This window comes from Aptenodytes forsteri, unplaced genomic scaffold, assembly GCF_000699145.1.
Source record: "Aptenodytes forsteri isolate BGI_AS27 unplaced genomic scaffold, ASM69914v1 Scaffold55, whole genome shotgun sequence".
NCBI classification, from domain to species: domain Eukaryota; kingdom Metazoa; phylum Chordata; class Aves; order Sphenisciformes; family Spheniscidae; genus Aptenodytes; species Aptenodytes forsteri.
Window position 1 is genome coordinate 7,121,599 of NW_008796063.1, and position 7,225 is coordinate 7,128,823.

Below are 7,225 nucleotides of genomic sequence, written 5' to 3' on the forward strand. Positions count from 1 at the left end.
CCAGGGGAGGTTTAGATTGGATGTAAGGAAAAATGTCTTTACTGAAAGAGTGGTGAAACATTGGAACAGGCTGCCCAGGGAAGTGGTTGAGTCCCCATCCCTGGAGGTATTTAAAAGACGAGTAGATGAGGCACTTAGGGACATGGTTTAGTGGGTGGTGGTGTTGGGTCAATGGTTGGACTTGATGATCTTAGGGGTCTTTTCCAACTTCAATGATTCTATGATTCTATGACCCTGCTGCTGCTGCAACCCAGGAGGGTCTGTGTGAGCATTTCTAGTGCTTGATATAAACAGGAGTAATATTGAAACCTGTCTCTCTGGGTCTCTCTTATCATCAGGAGAGAGTAACAGCATCAGTTTGCTAACCTCTACTGGATAAAAAAAGGTGTCCATCCTTCTCTGGGACATTTTCTTACCAATCTTTAACCCAGCAACAAAACTCCCCAAATGCTGGGTTGCCATCGGTTTGGGGGACCTCTGAGCCTGCTTTGCCACTCCCTCTGCTGGTGGCTGCTCTGTCCCTGTGCCACCGCTGCTCCAGCACCGCCGTTGTGGAGGGGACATGAGCTATTTCTGGCAGCGTGGTTCAGGTCCTCGGCATAGCTCAGGCATGCTGTTCGCAGATGTCAGCACATTGATGGGGCTGTGAATCTAGGAGGAGATAAGAGGCCAACGCTGCACACAGTCAAAGACAATACACGGAAGATGCCAAGTGCACTTCAGATTCTTTGAAAATAAAATCACAAAATAAATAAATATCATCTGGGAATTGATGTTTGTTGTTTGTAATTACTTTTATGAGAGTGAAGACCTTTTTTCTCCTGCTGTTCTTCCCTCTCAATCAAAGAATGAAACATTTAAACTATTTCAAATGTCCTGTGGAGGATTTTAAATGGAGAATGTGTGCATTTTTATGCCTGAGAATATTCACTGATGTCTGTTTTCATAAACAGATACGTGCCAAATTCTTTATCTTCTGTCCTTTTTATTGGAAGCCTCTTAGATTGAGTGCTCCAGAAATGTAGTGGCTGAAATAAAAAGATAATTTAATACAGAAGAATTTGTCTGATACGATGTTCACTCGCTCAAGAACAATGAAACATCAGTCTGGCATTACTGTGATTGAAAAATCAGGCTTTGCTTTTGGTTTGTGCAGAAGCGCAGGCAAGTAGCAGGCTGGGGAACACAGGGCTGAACGTGCTCCTGCAGGGACCCTGCTTGAACACAGGACCACACCAAGTGAATTTGACCCCATCTCATTAAAAGGAGAGTCACTAAATGGAGATGCACTGCACAAAAAAGTGGGGTTTTTTAAGGAGAAATCACTGCTATGGATCCCTAATTAATTGCCCAAATTTATGCACAAGGTTTTGAAGTGATACTGAGCACCAAGTCAAGTCTTTGAGAGGTTAAGAGAAGCCAGGACTTAGCAGGGGTGGCAGCTGACACGCAAAGTAACCATCTAACACCGCCTGCACCCAGCCCTTCTCTCCCCTGAGCTGTGACCCAGGATCGGTTGAAGCAACGGTGGGCTTTTCTCCGTGTCCATGTTTTGTGTGGTAGTCTCACCCTCTTGATCAATACAGGCACCATCAACCCTGGGGAGAAATAATTAGAACCAGACTGAAAGCAAAGCCCAAATCAAGCAGATTTGGTAATTGAGGAAACCTGGTGTTCTGATCAGGTTTGTGGGGCTCCATTTCATGCTGTTATAACTCTAGTGGTCTAAGCAGTTTGCCACTGATACCACTGAGAAGGGAAGCAGATAAAACAGTATTAAGAGCAGGAGCTGCTAAGGCAGTCAGTCCTCTATCCTTCTACCTGAACGCTGCCAGATTTGCATAACAATATTGCTTCCCTGGTGCTCTATACCCAGGTGCAACAGGCTAATAAAGGGCTTTTTAGATGACAAAGCTTTCTCAGTTCCATCAGCTGATTGCCATCTGGGGGAAGTCTCTGACAAAGGCTTTAAATTTGCCACTGTTTGGCTCTTCCCAGCTGCAGAGGCTTGCAGAGGGGAAATTCAGGGAGGCAGGAAGGAAAGGCTCTGAGAAAAGCGCTCTCAGGGCCCAGATCTGCTAGTGTCAAGGAGGAGATAAAGCTTTTAGAGAATACAATAGAAGGCAGTTTGTCTTTCTGAGAAAGATGATTTACTTTCAGCCTAGGTGATGCTTTGTGGGTAGCTGTCACAAAACGGATACGCCTGGGATCAGGTTGCAATAAGAATTAGAACTTGAGCACATTTGCAACGAGGGCTTGGTGATCAAGTATTATGTGTTTAAAAATAAGCTTTCCTATATTTTGTACTTCTAATCAGGAAATCCTTAGGATTTCTGCTCTGTGGTTTCAAGAGGGGATCAGCTGGGAGGCAGGGAGAGATGTGATCCTGGGTCTGAATGCTCTCCAGCAGCCTGCTCTAGTGTTTTGACAAGATAAGGGGAAAAAAAACTCATTCTGTGAGATGTTACTTATTTTGGGCACGTTTTTAGAAGGAATCTCCAAAACTAGTCGTAGAAAATCAGACAGGCAGAGGCTCTGAGAGGTTGTTAAACTCTGTCAGGATCAGCTGCAAACTTCTCTCTAGTAATAATGCGTCACCTCTCTCTGTGCAGTGACTCATCTGGAAAGACTCGGGCAATTTACTGGAAGTACAATCACTGCCCTCTCATCACCACTGACCACGTCTGTCTTTCTGCTTCCAGTGTGTGTTCACAGCACAGAGCAACTTCAAGAAATGAAAGCTGACAATAGCTGGAGTTTAGCGCAAAGGTGGAGGTTAGAAGGTGAAATAGCTGCATCTCAGTTTTACTCCCAATTTTTGAAACCAGCAAGCTTTGGTGCGATAAATAACACAGCAATTGCTAAGCCTTTCTTTGGACAGGTGATGTATCAAGGAAGGGGAAGAAAATGAAGGGATATTGGTGGCTCTTTGGTCGCTGTTTGGGCTGGAGCATGAAACACGCTAGAAAAATGCTGATTAGTAGCTGAGACCACAGCAATGATATCTGTGTACAGATGGATGGAAAACTCCTTGGGCTAATGAGCTGCTCAGCAGCCCTGGTCCCTCATTTAAGATGAGGGGCTGGCTTGTCTCTGCGACCTGGGCTGTGCTGCAGGCTGTAGAGGGGTTCAGCATGGAGCCTGGTAGCTCATTAAGGCGCAGGGCAACATCTACTAGATCATGAAAAGTCCCAGCCAAACCTACCCACAGGCTACATGGCCAGGCCATGAGCTGCAGGGTGAGAGCACTAGGCCGGAGGCAAAAACACCTGGTTCCCTCCTTCCTTTTCTGCTCTGCTTCTTTCCTCCATGTGCCTTGGTTTCCTCACCTGCACAAGGGTGTTATACTTCCTTCTCTTTATAGTTTACTTGGATCCCTATGGTTTTGAAGTGCTTTATAAGACCCAGACAGCCTTACAATGGTGTGGTGGTGCAGAGAAAGCAACCTGATCTCCACAGGCTGTTGTCTTGTGCTCTGGTAAAGTCAGAGATTTGGCTAGCTATGTTCATATAGCTTGAAGGAATAACACGATAAATTGCGTCTAGCTTTGGCAAGAGGGTCTTGAACAGACTGCAGAACTGGAGGGCCAGCAAATTTGGGCATCAGGCTAATTTCTGTCACCCTTTCCTTAGGCAGCAGTGATATACAATAACACAGCTGCCAAATAAAGCAATACCATCAGCTTCCAATCCTTCAACCTCTAGAGCAGATCCTTTCTTTCAGAAAATAATCCCTCTCCAGCCTGCATTTAATGTCTGCAGCTGGTACCTGCCACCATGCATGCAAGATCAGGGCTGGCAGGTGTATTTTCTTGTCTGAGCTGGCTCTGGATGGAGATGCTGTGAGTTAAAATGGCTTTATAAAGCTCTCTTTAAATGCAATAAAGGAAACATCCCTCTGCTTTCCAGCAGAGACCCCTTCCTAGCTGCAACCTGGGGCTGCCTGGTGCCTCAGAAATGCCTCTTCCCAGCCAGAACTGAGAGTTACTCCTCCTTTCCTCTTGTTTTTTTTTTTCTCATACTCTTCAGAAAAGGGCTGAATATTTGCCCTTTATGTTCCTCAGTCCTGCCAGCAAACACCTGTGACTCCTGAGCATTTAAGGAGTTTGATAGTCCATATTGTTGAATAAGCAGCCTCTTAGATAAGGACTCGGAGATGTAAGGAAGAAAGTCATTGCTAGTAAGGTCTGCACTTCTAGCAGCTATTTCTGTGGCAACGTGTCGGGAAAACCGAGGCCTTGGAGGATGTGGGAAATTAGAGATGCCATAGACATGGGTCCAGGATCGCTGAGCTTTACCACAACGCAGTTGCTTAGGATCAGTGGAGAGGTGAGTAGCTCTGCAGCAGCGCAGCTGTTGTCCATCAGATGTTCATGGGGGCATTGAAATGGGAATTGTTAGTTAAATGGTTAACAACTGCCCTCCTCCTGCCTTTCTTCACCAGAGCTGCCCTCTAGCTATGAGAAAGTAGCTAAACCTCCAGCATCAAAGGTTTTTGGGGGTTCTTTTTTTTGGTTTTGTTTTTGTTTTTTGTTTTTTTTTTTGTGGAGGGATGGTCATGTAAAAAAAAATAAGACATCGAGTCAGAATGGGAGTATGAGGCAGATGCAGCCTGCATGACTTTCTCCTTTTTTTTGTGCTTTCCTAGATGTCTTTCCTACTGCATCGGCAATGAGTCCTTGCCCTTTCTCATGCCACCTTTTCTATCTCAATGCAGGACCCGGTGTCTAATATTCAAGTGTCCCTTGCTAAGGCTGGCAGAGACAGTGTCACTTAGTCCGATGTCTCCAGGCTGCTGCTCTGCTGATGAGACATGACTGTTGCTGACGTGGGAGCTGTTTGCTCACCAGCCTGTGAGGAAATTGCTGATGCTTGCTGCTGGGGTACGCGATGACTGCTAGCAGTGTCAGCAACACCAAGGAGCGCTCCCTGATCGTGCATCGGCAGATGCTCCGCAGGAGATCTGCAGTGCTGTGACACTGCCAGAGGGGACCCTGGCCCTGGGAGTCCTGGCACAGCTCAAGAACAAAGGATTAAGAGCCTGATTTTCCCCTCATTGATCTGGGGACAAGCCAGAGCATTTCACTGAACTTTGCAGATCCAACCCAAATGAGGAGAATCAGTGAGAAAGGGAGAGCCCACGTGGGAGGTCACCACCTCTCCTGGCTTTGCCTCCTGAGGGACACCTCTCTCTCAGGTGTCACTCCCCAGTTCGTGTAGGCTTTAAGGGCAGCAGCTGCTGCTTTATAAGCAGATCCTGCCTAGGATAGTCCCGATCCCGTCCCGCAGTAGTTGCTCTCTCTGGAAACATTTCAGCCCAGCTCCTGCGCTGCGCTTGGCCCCAGCAAAAATATTGGGCTTGACCTTTAGTTTGGGCTGTGAAATGCTGGTCCCACCCAGACCTGCACCCCCAGCTGCCTCTACTCCTTCCCCTTCAAAAGGCCTCCAGCTCTCCAAAGTATACCCCTGGGCAGGAGCTCGTCTCTATCAGTTCCCTCCCCAGTTTCAAACCCCAGGTCATGAATAGGAAAGCAGGTTAAAATTTGGACGAAGGATTGGTTTGTTCCCTTTGATCACCTCAATACCAGCACGCAATGCCTCTGTGCAAGTCTGATGTGCCCACCCCCCTTCTGAGCTCCTGAGAGTTTAATTGACCATCATAATTGTGGGGCTTCATTTTCCTCCAGAGTTTCTCCTTAAGAGGCAGATGAGGGTCACAGACTTGGAGGGCATCTCTCATTCCCCATAAAACTGTGCAAAACAGCTATAAACAGCTGGCCCTGGAGTTTTTCTCCCAGAGATACTCTGTAGCTCCCCAGACCTCTCTTGCTCTGAAGACCCCTTCACCCTTGGGAGTGTTTTGGCTGGAGGAGGCAGCAGATAAAATCCTGAAGCCAGCAGCAATGCTGTGGATGTGTCAGGAGAGATTGGACTCTCTCGGTGCAGATGGTAATGGAGTGAGATCAGCCGCTGGCAGAAGCTGGGGGGAATGTGTTCAGGAGTCAGGGCATAATCTCTGCCGCTGCCTGATTTTTTGTGGCATCTCTTTATTTATTTGTACTTGAAATATTTTTGCCCTGTTTGTCTGTGGTCCTTTGTGCTCGCTTCTGGAGAACAATGAAACAGTGGTGTTTTTGCAGCAGTGGCTATTGACGGAGTTTGCGGCCGTATAAGTACAAAGTATTACCCTTATAAATCATTTCATCACTTTTCCTCCATGCAAAATGATCTGTCTCTATCAACCCCCAAAGAAGCACAAATAAAAAGAAAAATTTCTTTCAAATGCAGTTCAGCATTATCAGATGTATGACACAGAGATCCCAGCGGGCCTGATTTTGTCTGTGTTTGTGCCTGTTTTACTGAAGGGATGGCCATAAGAGTAAAGTTTATTGAACCCGAGTTATGTCACAATATCACAACCAGGATTTGATCTGACCCTCTTGTCAAGTTATGTCACGACAACCAGGATTTGATCTGACCCTCTTGTCCCGGTGGTGACAGATTTATTCCAGGCCAGAGGAAATCTCACCATCTCCAGCCTTCCAGACTTGCAACCAAGACTGTGGCCATTTCCAAACCGTATTTTCTGTTCTTTCTGGAGGGAGGAGGTACCATTTGGGACCATTTTGTGTTCCTGCTGCGCTCTTTGCCACATGAACAAGATGGGTTCCAGTTAGTGTTCTTTATGGTCTGGAAAAACATTATAAACTTTTTAGCAGACGCAAAAATGCCAATTTTGTGGCATCCTGTGTTGTGGTTGGCTATGTGGTCACCTCTTCCTCATAAGTCCTTGAGGCTATAAACAGAGGGAAGAGTTGGGAATGGCCAATTTAAGCATTGAGAAAAGGCTGGAGCAAAGCTGTGACCTTCAGAGATCCCACCCAAAGGCAAGGACTGACTTCTTACCAAATGATTTCTCCTTGATGGAAAGGACTGGCAAGGTGGGATCATCTTTGCCTTTTGCATCAGGAATGTGGTCTGTCTTATGTCTGAGGAACAAAGGAGTGATTTGGGGGCAGCTGTAATTGCATTTTTGGAGTCAGTTCCTGTTCAGATTTAACACTGTGACATTATGCTTCTTATGATGCGTGTAATTAAAACAAAGTAAAAATACATCTTTTAGCTTGCTGTGGCCTGGTCAAGGAGTAGGAGATATGTTGCGCTCCAAGGAAGAGGGTGGAAAAGAGAAGAGGGTGCAAGGACAAGTGGACTGTTTTGATTTTGA